The following is a 14,483-nucleotide window of genomic DNA, read 5'->3' on the forward strand; positions in this document are numbered from 1 at the left end:
CATACAGTAAGATGAATGTGTGATGAAGCTTCAGTTTTCTCAAACTGTCTTTGATTGGAAGATTGTATAAGTCTGTCTATTTGAGAGTTTCAGGAGGCCCACTTGCCTTACAGAATATACGGCATATTCTAATATATAAACATCGTCAGGGTGAAGGTGAGATTTGCTCCCTACCTATCTTACTTTGTGTTTATCCCTATGTTGAAGCTGAACTCTGGCAGGCAAGAAGATTGTAATTTATTGGATCTCCTCACTGAATTCCAAAAAGATGGTACATACAAAGACACTTAGATAAGCAAAGCCACTGCATGACTAGGGAATACTAAAGCATTTGCTGTATCTGGAGTATAAGATACAAGTGAGAGAGCGAAGAAATTAAGGCTAGACATACAGGCAGGGATCAAGTTACAGAGGACCTTCTGAGACATCAGTGGTGTTGGGATTCTACCGTATATGCAATGTAGAGCCACTGAAGAACAAAATTTTGCCATTTGCAGCCACATCTAATTCCTTTCTTACCTTGGAAGCATTCAGTAACTGAGAAATAGGAGAGCTAATCACATAATAATCTCTATGCCTCATCTTCCTTATTTGTTAAATGAGGTCCTAATAGGAATACCTCACAAGTGAAGGTAGTTCCAGTGGTAAAGAACCTGCCTGCCAGTGCAAGAGACGTAAGAGATGAGGGTTTGATCCCTGAGTCAAGCAGATCCCATGGAGGAGGGCAAAGCAACCCATTCAAGTGTTCTTGCCTGGAAAATCCCATGGACAGAGGAACCTCGCAGGCTACAGTCCATAAGGTCACAAAGAATCAGACATGACTGAAATGACTTAGCATACACACAAGCGAACAGGTGGTTGTGAAGATTAAGTTAATGTGTGTAAAACATTCAGAGCACCACCCAGTCTCAATAAGTAGTCTGAATGTTCACTGGAAGGACTGATGCTGAAGCTGAAACTCCAACACTTTGGCCACCTGATGCGAAGAACTGTCTCATTGGAAAAGACCCTGATGCTGGGAAAGGTTGAGGGCAGGAGGAGAAGGGGACGACAGAGGATGAGATGGCTGGATGGCATCACTGACTCAGTGCATTTGAGTCTGAGCAAGCTCTGGGAGTTGGGGAAGACTGGTGTGCTGCAGTCCATGGGGTCGCAGAGTCAGACACAACTGAGTGACTGAACTGAACTGACTGAATTGAAGTATTAACTACTGCTGTTATTATTATTTAAAATCATTGTGATGTTAATGCACAGATGCTTTCCTGGGATTAATGAATAATTTCCATTTCCGAAGTTCTCAACCATAATGTTTATATTTTATATTTTATTTGTTACAAATGATAGAAGGATACATTTTATAAAAAGCTGAGGTGCTTTGACATAGACTTGTGATTTTTTAAAGAATATAATTACATTTGAGAATATTATTTTTTTAAATGCATAGTATTTAGAGAAATTTTTAGTCCTAATACAGGAAGGTAGAATTATATAATAAGCCAGAACATACATAATTAATATAGGGCCTTTTATAGTGTACCCTAAGCATTATAGATTCTAACTATAAAAACCTGTAATTTTCCCATTTTACATTTCATTAATTCAGAGAATGACAGATTGAGGGGGTAGAACACATAATGGATCTGACATGAATCTAATTGATGTGTTATTATTTGGAGGAATCAGAAGAAATATTATACAAATTATTTTAAATGGTTTCTGTTGACAGTGCACTCTTAGCTAGGAAGCCCCATCTCTGCAACCAACTGGCTCTGTGACCTTGAGAAAGTTATGTGTTTTCTTTGGATTTATTAGGAAGTTTGAGACCTTATTGGATCATCAACTCATCAAATCTCTTTCAGGAGTCCATTTAGAAAAAAAAAAGAAAGAAACTGTAATAACAGGTGCACATTACCAGTCCACTGACGATATCAGATATATTCCGACTGCAGACCAGGGACAAAATCCCACCAGGTGGCATTTGATCCAGTTGAAACATACACAGTAGCTCAGTCAGTGCTTAATATTGAAAGATTTTAGTAATTCCAAAAGCCTCCAACACCTCCTACGTCTTTTGAATGCTGATCTCTCCTTAATTTTATCTTTACTGAGAGTATGTATGAATAATGAATCTCAGAGATTACTCCTTAATCTTGAACTGAGCATCCTGCCTTTGGCAGTCTACATGGACACATACGGATACAGTGCCTTGTAAATACCTACAACTATTTGGCAGCCACGGTGAAGCGGCAGAAACACAGTGCCTGGGACTTAACAGGATCTCCTTACATGCATGTTTAAAGGATGAATACCTCTAGACGTGGAATGATACAGAGACAAGGAAGATCACAGGATTTTAAGCTATTCCAGCCTCAGATCAAATAACCAGCTCTAACTAATCTAAGTAGACTGTTTTGGGAAAATTGTTTCCCCTCTCTGGGGCTGTGGGCTCAAGATGGGAATGATAATATCCGCTTTTGGATACGTTGTGAAAATAAGAGAGAACATGTTCTTGTGTATGTAGGTATGCATGTACAAACTGTATTTATGCCATATAATAGCCAAGATCCTAAATTCTATCTTTCAAAAACCAATAAGCAATTCTAGTTAGCTTAAGCAAAGAGGACAGCCTTAGAATTCAGGGGTTTGAAACTGGTTTTTAAATAAAAACAGATACTGGGGATAAACATCAAAGTTTTACTTTTGATCTGTTTGCCTTTTTCTGAACTTGCTTCACATTCATTTCCCTTTTTCTAGAGACTCACAATTCTGGAGTTGGCATGTCACTCTTCTAGTTACCAACAGAGACTTATTAACAGTCTTAACTTCATTGACAAAGTCATGGAAGAAAAAATCAAAATGCTCCCATTTCAGTAAGATGTCCACACTGGCTCGATTTTCAGTGACCAGAAGACAGGCTCCTGGGCTCCTGTTTTATAAAGTGACTGCTGAGGAGACTGTAGATCCAGCTGGGGATGGCTTTTCCAGACAGAATCATTGCTTCTAGTCAATTTCTAAGTTTTTCTCCAAAGGATATACAAGACAGAAATAAGGTGTGTAAAACACCTCATGCAAAGCCAGGAAAACACCAAGCATTAGATCAGAGGTTATAATAATTATGAAGATGAAATATAAAGATAGCCTAGCACAGGGGGAAAAAAAGGAAGGTACAATCTGTACCTTAGGACTTAACCTTAAAAATGCATTCCAATATACATTGCTACTGCTATTGCTAAGTTGCTTCAGTCGTGTCCGACTCTGTGCGACCCCATAGATGGCAGCCCACCAGGCTCCCCAGTCCCTGGGATTCTCCAGGCAAGAACACTGGAGTGGGTTGCCATTTCCTTCTCCAATGCACAAAAGTGAAAATGAAGTCGCTCAGTCGTGTCCGACTCGTAGCGACCCCATGGACTGCAGCCTACCAGGCTCCTCCATCCATGGGATTTCTCAGGCAAGAGTACTGGAGTGCGGTGCCATTGCAAATAGAATGTTTATATTATGCGACTTTTATCACAATGAAAATAATTTTTAAAAAATTAAAAAAATGATAACCTACGTCTACACCTTCACTGAGTCAGCTTTCACTGAGCTCTAAGTTACAGTTTAAATGTTGGCCTTGTACTGTGAAGAACAAAATTACTCTGGCCCCAACCATTGGGAGGCTAATTAACACAAAGAAGAGGATGACCTTCTTGTTCCTCTCCCCTTAACTCCCCCAAACTTAGCCCTTTACAAAAAGATTTCTCTCTCCAAGAAATGGTAATTCTGATACATTTTGCAACTCAAAAGAGATGTTCTTTCTTTGTAATTCACAAAGTAAATTAAACTCATCTTTCCAAGCTAGTAACCATCCTGATTTGAAGCAATTCCAGGCTCATAGTTCTTTTCATAAACTTATTTCAAAATGCTTTTCAAAGGGGCATTAGTGTTTTGAGTTTACATCCCACAACTGGGAAAATTGAATCCAAGTGGGACTCAAAAGTTGCCCTAACTGACAAGACAAAGAGACTGGGTTAGCTGAGACTGCATTCCCTTCTTGACCTAAAAAGGACTCTCATGCTACGTCCAAAATTACTGGAAATTTCCATGTAGTGACTGAACTGAACTAGCCATAAAGTAAAAATCAACCACACTTTATAATTTTAACAAGTTGTCATACATAAAATACAAATACTCAAGTGGAAAGGGAAAAGCCCCTCATCTTAAAGTCTCATAAATACTGATTTCTGGACTGGCTTCATTTTCTTCCAAGCATATGGCCTTGTTTAAGCCTCTTCACCCTCGCTTGTCTTCAGTTTTCTCATATGAAGAAAGAAGAACTTTAAACATTCTCCTATTCCTTTCAATTCTAAATCAGACATTGTAATTACACTGGCTATAGAATGATTTTGTGGGTATCAACTTCTAGGTTTTTTTGGATAAATTATACATATGTATTGTGGAGAATTCAGAAAGCACAGGTATATGAACATAATATGTATATTAAAAAAAACACATCAAATTCTATTTGCCAGTGTCTCCCACATCCAATATTACTATCTCGAGTTTTATTCTTTAGCCTTTATTTCTCTGCATGCATATATAATTTGCTTTGCAAAAAGGGATTTCATAGTGCATATAAAGCTTTGCATACATTGTGTATTTATAATGTAAGCATCTTGGGAACGTATTTACTGCCATCCAGCATCTTCTCAACATCATAACTATAGTTGAGGCAATCCCCACATCACGCGTCCTACCACTCCAAGCCAAGGTAGAAGTCAACTCAATTTTCCAGCCTAGGTCATGTCTTAGGTGTTCCAGGATGCATCAACAACACGTACCTACAGCATCAGGCTTCTCAGATGGTAAAGAATCTTCCTGCAATGTGAGAGACCAGGGTTCGATTCCTGGGTCAGGAAGATCCCCTGAGAAGGGCATGGCTACCCACTCCAGTATTCTTGCCTGGAGAATTCCATGGACACAGGAGCCTGGCGGGCTACAGTCCATGGGGTCACAGACATGACTGAGTGACTAACACTTTTGCAGCTTCAGGCTTCCATTGAGAATAAGATGGCATAAAGAAAGAGACTCCACAGGGAATTCATTTCTTGGCATAGTCTGACCTAGAGGCATGGTGCTTTCAGGAGCTGCCACTGGTGGTGGCTCTAAGGTAGCGAAATTGCAGAAAGCCCTCTTGAGAGCTCTGAGGAGATTCGGTTCTTTCTGTTTCAGCACAGGTAGAATTCAGTCAGAGGCTAAGTGATAGATAAGAAGTGATTTATTAGAATAGGACCCTTGTGAGGCTTACACATGGGTGGGCAAGAAGATGCCAGGTGAAGAACTTAGTTAGCTACAGTTTTATAATCAAAGGAAAAGTAGGGAGGAGGAGGAGCCCACTTTCTTCTTCTTTCTTGAGTAGATATCAAGCTTCCATCATCAGTGCCTCCTCCAGGTCAGGTGGGGGAGTTTTCTTGTCCCAGTCAGGACACAAAAGAAATAAGCATAAAGGTGGTAATATATGCTAAAAATGGTAACATCTTGGGTTTTAGTATATCATCTTTTCCTTATATTTTTGCTTTATTGCACGCAGAGGAGTGTGTCCTACCCTGGACAAGGAAATGGCAATCCATTCCAGTATTCTTGCCTGGGAAATGCCATGGACAGAGGAGCCTGGTGGGCTACAGTCCATGGGGTCTCAAAGAGTCACACACAACTAAGCATCTGAGCATATTCTTATGAAAAGCAATGTGTTTTGAGTAAGTAATGTTTCTTGCTGTAAAATCTTTTAGTTGTTTTGGGTTGGGAATATCTGCTGCTGCTACTGCTGCTAAGTCACTTCAGTCGTGTCTGACTCTGTGCAACCCCATAGATGGCAGCCCACCAGGCTCCCCAGTCCCTGGGATTCTCCAGGCAAGAACACTGGAGTGGGTTGCCATTTCCTTCTCCAATGCATGAAGTGAAACGTGAAAGTGAAGTTGCTCTGTCGTGTCCGACTCTTAGCGACCCCATGGACTGCAGCCCACCAGGCTCCTCCGTCCATGGGATTTTCCAGGCAAGAGTACCAGAGTGAGGTGCCATTGCCTTCAACTCTGGGGACCCCTGAATTATACAACCTAAGATGAAAATGTACGAACTGCAGCTGACATCGCAAATGCTTGGCTGCTCTCATCTTCAGTTATTTGTTCCTCTTTTCTCTTCATGCCGACTGGGCTTCCCCTCCCAGGTTCTTTTCATTCTGTTTAGCTAATCTTTTCCAACCGCAGGAAGCCCTGAGATGCATGAGACTGCCCTCAGCACTGGATCTTTCAGCCAGTTGATCTCGGCTGACTGTGACCCTCCCCATCACAGCAAGCTGTCCTCTGGCTGCCTTGTATTGACCAACAAAAACCTCTGTTTTCATGTTGCATTTTAACAGGAAATCTTTTGCCAAGTCATGACACTTCTGGCTGGGTGTAAGACTGTACCGAGAACTTCAAACACTGCCTTTCAAACGCACAGCAAACTGGTATTCAACCCACACCACGTCTGAAAATCAAAATGGCATTTCCCTACTTTTAAAAATTATGCTTTTATTTATTTTTTGAATATGGGGGAAAATGAGTTCAAGTCCCACAGTCTCTAATAGAAGTGAGACTTCTAGCCTCAGGCTTTTTCTATAATCAAAGGTTCTCACCTCCCGGGGGTTCTACTTTAAACATCTGATTAATTATCTCAGGAATTATAATGACCTCAGATTTTAGTCTCAGCAATCATTTGTGGCACCATTTAATTATATATTTAGTAGTTGTGACATGTAGAGCTGGCACTAGAAGAATAGGATTGAATAAAATAAGAGAAGGAAATCTCCATCTCAAAAGCAAGCTGTTGAAAAAAAAATCTCAAAGGTTCTGATAACTCCCATCTTTTTACGAAACTTTACAGTTTTGTAAAACTTTACAGACTTTCTCATCTAGAACTGAGAGAAAGGGTAAACTCTGTGTGTCCATTAAATATAAAATTTAAAAATGCATTCTCTCGTTTATACTGTTACTTGAATTTCTTGGAGAAGCCAGAAGAGGGCAGAAGATGCTGTATGTAGAACTACATTTGCATTTAAAAAGTTCATTGAAACAAAGATCCCAAAATCTATTCAAAAGAATGTGAAGACATTCTGGGGTAACCAGCTTGAAGAGGGCCCATCTTAGTGAGAATAAGCCACTTTACACAAGAGGGTGGCTGTGTTTTATTTTCACTTCAGCCAGATGTCCTGAATTCTTTCCTTCTGAACATCCTAGTTTAAATGAAAAGAATAAGAATTCAACATAAAAAATAAGTCAGTCACTATACCTGCTACTTTACACTGGTAATTTGCTCAAATCTACACGGTTGAGAGTCCGGTATTGATTCCATTTTATAGATGCAGAAACTGAGGCTTGGAGAGATTAAGGTCATGGGCACACAGTCAGGTAGCTGTAAAATGTATTGAAATCCTAACGCCTTACCATGGTACCAGGAGGTGGGGTCTTTGGTGGTGACTAGTCTTTGAGAGTAGAACTCTCACGAACGCAATTAGTGATCTTATAAAAGAGAGGGTGTTTCTTTGCCCCTTCTACCATGTGAGGAGGTGCTGGCTTGGAACCAGGGAGAAGGCTCTCACTGAACCAAGCCGGCACCCTCATCTCAGATGTCTAGGCTCCAGAACTGTCAGAAATATGTTTCTGATTTTGTTAAGCTACGCAGTCTGTGGAATTTTGTCATGACAACCCAAACAGACTAAGACATCTTTCTACCTAGTGATGACCACAGGATCATCCCAGCACTACCAGGAAAAATGATCCACAACAAACTCTGGAAAATTCTGAAAGAGATGGGAATACCAGACCACCTGACCTGCCTCCTGAGAAATCTGTATGTAGGTCAAGAAGCAACAGTTAGAAACTGGACATGGAACAACAGACTGGTTCCAAATAGGGAAAGGAATACGTCAAGGCTGTATATTGTCACCCTGCTTATTTAACTTCTATGCAGAGTACATCATGAGAATTGCTGGGCTGGATGAGGCACAAGCTGGAATCAAGATTTCCAGGAGAAATATCAATAATCTCAGATATGAAGATGACACCACCCTTATGGCAGAAAGTGAATAAGAACTAAAGAGCCTCTTGATGAAAGTGAAAGAGGAGAGTGAAAAAGTTGGCTTAAAACTCAACATTCAGAAAACTAAGATCATCTGGTCTCATCACTTCATAGCAAACAGATGGGGAAACAGTGGAAACAGTGACAGACTTTATTTTAGGGGGTTCCCAAATCACTGCAGATGGTGACTACAGCCATGAAATTAAAAGATGCTTGCACGTTGGAAGAAAAGCTATGACCAACCTAGACAGCATATTAAAAAGCAGAGACATTACTTTGCCAACACAGGTCTGTCTAGTTGAAGCTATGGTTTTTCCAGTAGTTATGGGTGGATGTGACAGTTGGACTATAAAAAAAGCTGAGAGCCAAAGAATTGATGCTTTTGAACTGTGGTGTTGGAGAAGACTCTTAAGAGTCCCTTGGACAACAAGGAGATCCAACCAGTCCATCCTAAAGGAAATCAGTCCTGAATATTCATTGGAAGGACTGATGTTGAAGCTGAAACTTCAATACTTTGGCCACCTGATATGCAGAACTGACTCACTGGAAAAGACTCTGATGCTGGGAAAGATTGAAGGCAGGAAGAGAAGGGGACAAAAGAGGATGAGATGGTTGGATGGCATCACTGATGCGATAGACCCGAGTTTGGGTAAACTCTGCTAGTTGGTGATGGACAGGGAGGCCTGGTGTGGTGCAGTCCACGGGGTCGCAAAGAGTCAGACACAACTGAGCGACTGAACTGAACTGAATGAACTTTCAGGGCTTCAATCTTAGACCTACAAATGAATTAATTCCCTCTTTTCTAGGTCTGATGTGATTCTTTGGGTGGGAAAAATGTTAAAAAGCAAATAAAAATCCAGCTCAAGTAACCCTGGACACAGAGTCTTTTGTGATCACATGGGACATTTGCTGACTCCCTGGAGAGCTTCATCTTCGTCTCAGTAATGCTGCGTCACCACCCTGGAGCTAGCATCACACCATTCTCCTGTTCTCCCCCTACTTCTTTGTCTTGGAAATGACTCTCAGTTAGCACTGGGCCAACTTGCCCGGGCTTGATGTATTAATTCTCAGTTTTTGATGTCATTCATCTTTGGTATATTTGTATTTGATGAAAGACCAATCTCTATACAGCCAAGGGCAAACTTATCTGATGGTAGAATTTTAGTTGGGGATGGCATGGGGGCCAATATTCTAATCAATGTTGATTTTACTTTTTTAAAAATGGAGGGTATAGTTGCCTTATAATGTTGTGTTAGTTTCTGCAGGACAATGAAGCAAGTCAGCCGTATGTTTACATATATCCCCTCTCTCTTGGACCTCCCTCCCCACTTCCCCTTCTCACCTCTCTAGGTCATCACAGATCACCAAGCTGTGCTATACAGCAGCTTCCCACTAGCTATCTCTTTTACACATGGGAGTGTGTATTTGTCAATCCCAATCTCTCCATATACCCCCATGCCCTGTGTCCATTCCTGCTCTGCAAATAGGTTCATCTGTACCATTTTTCTAGATTCCACATACATGCATTAATATACGATGCTTGCTTTTCTCTTTCTGATCATTGTAAGTCTGGTCCTGATGAAACTACATGTTCAGATCAGAGCCTTATTTTCACTGTCCTAGAACAGAGAAGAAAATCTTTGCTAGAGGATGTAGGATTGGGACCAAAAGGTGAGAAACCATCTATCTGCTATCAGTTACTTGTGAGAAGATAAAATTTGACCTGGATATCACAGGTTGAAAAGGAAAAGTCAAGGTTGTTCATGACACTCTGCCAAACTGGACCCTGCATTTGTGTTCTGTATCCAAAATAGCTCCAATCATCTTTAGTCAATACCCCTTAGACTGCAGCATTATAGTTACTTTATCTAATGCTCTGTGTGATAAACATTCTAGAAAGACCTGTTGAGTGATCCATAAAGCAGTGTGGTTACTCCGAGAGGTCAAACCAGCAATGGTGAGGATGGGACAGAGAGAATGAAAAGAAGACCAAGGAGAAGCAGTAGTAGTATTAGTAGTGGCAGAAGGGGAAGGGGAGAGGATCAGAGACAGAAAGGAGAAGAGAAAGGGGATTAAACAAACGAAAACCCTCCTGGGGGGTTCATCGGCACTTTGCTGTTGGTCGGTTGTGTCCAACTCTTTATGACCCCATGGACTGTAGCCTGCCAGGCTCCTCTGTCCATGGAATTTTCCAGGCAAGAATACTGGAGTGGGGTTGCCATTTCCTTCCCCAGGAGGTCATTCTGACTCAGGGATCAAACCCAAATCTTTGCGTCTCTTGCATTGGCAGGTGGATTCTTTATCCTTAAGCCCCCAGGGAAGCCCTCTATATGGTGAAAGTCGAAGGCACGTAAGTGGGCTATTGATTCTCTTTCGTTGTTAACTGTGCCTTTTAAATATTTCACTATAACTTTCCATTTAATTATTTCACCATAAATAGTCTATGCCATTGCATGTTGTTACTCTTCATCTTAATTGAGGAGGACGAGAGAAAGAAGAAACTCTTTGAATAGAGGAGAGGAGAGGAGAGGGAGAATGAGGCAATGGGAGTTAAAGTGGAGCAGGAATAAGAGGCGGAGGAGGAAGGAAAGCAGAAAGCAGAAACAGTCCTCGGACATCATGAAATAAAGCAACCTAGACTGGAAGCTGAGCTCACGGGTTTGACTTTCCTCTTCTTTAAAATGGGGATTGGAATGTATCTACCTCTCAGACTGGCTGAAAAAATTACATGAGAAAATGTATGCAATACAATTATAAAAAAAAAAAAACTGGGGATAACTACTGGCACACAGTAAGCACTTAATGAATGGTAGTGACATTACCACTATTCTTATTCGCGCCTATAAACCTTAACAATAGTCAAAACTCTATGGAAATCTATTTCCCTTTGCACCACAATAGAAAAACCAAGTAATTTTGCTGAACTGTAAATGCACCAAATTAAATGCCCAGGCATATGAATTAGCATAAGCAATATCTCTCCACAAAATTGGCACTCAATATCTCTCAGTACATAATCTTTACCATCAAAGGAATGAGCTATCCAAAATAAGCACATTAGTCAGCTACCAGACACAAGCAATGTTAATATCTACAACGAGCTACAAATTATCCAACAACCACAACACATGTTTTTAGAGGAAAATATCAGAGTACAGAAAATCAGACTTTAGTAGTACAAGGCTCACGATGCAATCAGCTTCCAGGGAGGAAATCAGGAAAAGAATGAACTTCGCTCTGGGAAAGGAGCTGTAAATGGGGAGACATGTGTTCTTCCCACCTGTGTGTGCATGCTAAGGTCACTTACTTCAGTTGTGTTCGACTCTGTGAGAGCTCATGGACTGTAGCCTGCCAGGCTCCTCTGTTCATGGGATTAATCAGCAAGAATGCTGGAGTGGGAAGCCAAGCCCTTCTCCAGGGGATCTTCCTGACCCAGGGATCAAATCCACGTCTCTTAAGTCCCCTGCACTGGCAGGTGGGTTCTTTACCACTAGCACCACTGAGAAGCCCCTTCCTACCTGTAATTGTATGTAAAGTGATAACATTTATTTGATAAGTGTAACATATTTTAAGTCTGATATTTTCTCAGGTCTCATACCCACTTAATAAAAATCTAAAATATCAGCCAACATTTCTCAGGACCAAACAATCGACCATCCTCATCTAGGTCATTATTACCCACTTTCCCCATAACCGGCGTAAAATATGTTTTAGAAAATCTTACAACCTTAGAAAGTTGAAGCTGAGAAATAATACAGAGAACATAGCTTCTAATATTCTCATTTTGAACATGGGAAAACCTGAAGTTAAACAACTTCCACAAAACACTACTTTTAGTAACCAGCCAAATCAGAATTTGAAATTACAACAGGCATTGGATCCCACAGTAATTCTAGTTCCATTTTTTCACTCTTCTGCTCTGTTCACACGGCCCATGGCCCAGTTTTTCTCTTATTTCCTCTTTCCTAAATCTTGCAGCTTTCCTGATGGCTCAGATGGTAAAGTGTCTGCCTGCAATGCAGGAGACCCAGGTTCAATTCCTGGGTCAGGAAGATCCCCTGGAGAAGGAAATGGCAATCCACTCCAGCTCTCTTGCCTGGAAAATCCCATAGACGGAGGAGCCTGATAGGCTACAGTCCATGGGGTCACAAACAGTCGGACACGACTGAGCGACTTCACTTTCAAAGCTTGCAGCCCAGTCATATCTTAACTTCTGGCAAGCCATTGAACCCTTTCTCCAGGTTCTGCCCAAGAGTCCATAAACACTGCCTTAAGTACACATCTAACCTTGACTTTGGCTGGTGGCAGAGTGACCACCCCAAAGCACTCAGTATATAATCGGAATCATTTCACATGACTTTCAAGGCCTTGTGCATTACATACCTGCTAACTTTACATATCTACTAACTTTACATATGGGCATTACATAGCTGCTACGTAACTACGTATCCTCACCAGCACTCTCCCTTTCCTCTCACCCTCTGGGTTTTCTAAACTACCTGTGGTTCCCCCGGGGTCAGACCACATGCTCCGGAGCCCCTTCGCCTGGGACTTTTCTCCATCTGCCTGGGTACCTCCTCCCCATTAAGCCCAAGTCTTCATCTGCAAGGTCATAAGTCCCTTCTTTCTCACCCAGGATTAGACAGGTTCTTCCTTCGTGCTCCCATGTATTTCTTTCATAATAATAATCACAACTGGATGCAAAAGCCTCTTTGATTCTTTTTCCCTCTCAATTTTCAGCTCCTTGAAGGTGGACACTGTGTCTCATTCATCATGATATTCCCAAGGCCTAAAACAAAGCCTGGGACCCGGTAAAAGTTCAATAACCCTCTTTAATCAAATGCCTTAACTCCCAAGCCTGATATATTTTTGGTATTCTACCCTATTACCCTAGCACTTAATTATCTACTATTTTCTTCGCATGGATTAGTCATGGCTCATCAATTATATGAAAAGCAACTTGAGGGCAGAGATAGTGTGTTACTCATCATCCTTATCTCCTTTGAAACCAAATCTATAGGGAAGCTTGTAATGGCTAAAGGAGTTATTTATTTATTTATTTTCGTGTTTTAAATCTAAGGAACACTTTATATAAAATCGTATGTAGAACAGAATAAAATATTTTTTAAAAATCCACAGAGAGAGAGAGGCAGAAGGAGAGCTACTTAGCAAGCTGCTCTGGTTTAAATGGGGATCTGTGGAAGACCACCTACAAGCCCTGAGGCCGTATCTCTGCTGCTGTTGCTAAGTCGCTTCAGTCGTGTCCGACTGTGTGACCCCATAGACAGCAGCCCACCAGGCTCCCCTGTCCCTGGGATTCTCCAGGCAAGAACACTGGAGGGGGTTGCCATTTCCTTTACTAACGCATGAAAGTGAAAAGTGAAAGTGAAGTCGCTCAGTCGTGTCCGACCCTCAGTGATCCCATGGACTGCAGCCTTCCAGGCTCCTCTGCCCATGGGATTTTCCAGGCAAGAGTACAGGAGTGGGGTGCCATTGCTTTCTCCGGGCCGTACCTCTAAAGGTGTCTCTTTCAAAATGTGAGTCATGGTCCATTACTGGTGAGTGACATTAATTTATTGAGACACAATTTGCATTTACAAAATGCAAACAGAAAAGATTAGCTTTCATCATATGTAGTAAAGACAAGCAGTTTCATGGCAAATGCCTATTCTATTATTATTTACTTACAAAAGGATCTTAACTTCTTATCATGTTTGTCAGTCAAAGAATTAATTCAGGAGATCTGCAGAACAACACCGTGTCTATGGTTAACAGTCCTCTATTATAGACTTAAACCTTAGTGAAGAGGGTAGAACCTCAGGTTAGGTATTCTTACTACAAAAAGAAAAAAAGTTTAAAACATTAGAAATCCACTGCTTAATCACAGGTGAAAAAACACCTGGAGGAGTAAATTTGTCCCCAACTTTGGTCCACATGGGGAAGGCCTCCATATTTGATGAAAATACAGAGGCCCAGGCACCACTGCTGCAGACTGTACATCATGTGGTACAGGTGGGGCCAGGCATTGCTTTTAAAAAACATTTACAGTAATTTAGTGCTTTACAATGTTGTCCTATTTTCTACTGTATAGCAAAGTGAATTAGCTAAACGTAAGCCTTCCTCAGCAATCAATGCAAAGAAATAGAGGAAAACAACAGAATGGGAAAGACAAGAGATTTCTTCAGGAAAATTAGAGATACCAAGGGAACATTTCAGGCAAAGATGGGCACAAATAAAGGAGAAAAATGGTATGGATCTAACAGAAGCAGAAGATATTAAGAAGAGGTGGCAAGAATACACAGAACTATACAAAAAAGATCTTCATGAACCAGATAACCATGATGGTGTGATCACTCCCCTAGATCCAGACATCCGGGAATATAAAGTCA

At 41.1% G+C, this 14,483-nt stretch overlaps 1 non-coding gene across 1 annotated transcript; it reads left to right on the top strand.

Annotated features, from left to right (window-relative positions):
- Window positions 1-12,074: 12,074 nt before the first annotated feature.
- TRNAC-GCA (transfer RNA cysteine (anticodon GCA)) lies at window positions 12,075-12,147 on the top strand. Its single transcript has one exon. It is a non-coding gene; the product is annotated as a tRNA-Cys (tRNA).
- The last annotated feature ends 2,336 nt before the right edge of the window (window positions 12,148-14,483 follow it).

The sequence above is a fragment of the Ovis canadensis genome, chromosome 15, assembly GCF_042477335.2.
Source record: "Ovis canadensis isolate MfBH-ARS-UI-01 breed Bighorn chromosome 15, ARS-UI_OviCan_v2, whole genome shotgun sequence".
NCBI lineage: Eukaryota > Metazoa > Chordata > Mammalia > Artiodactyla > Bovidae > Ovis > Ovis canadensis.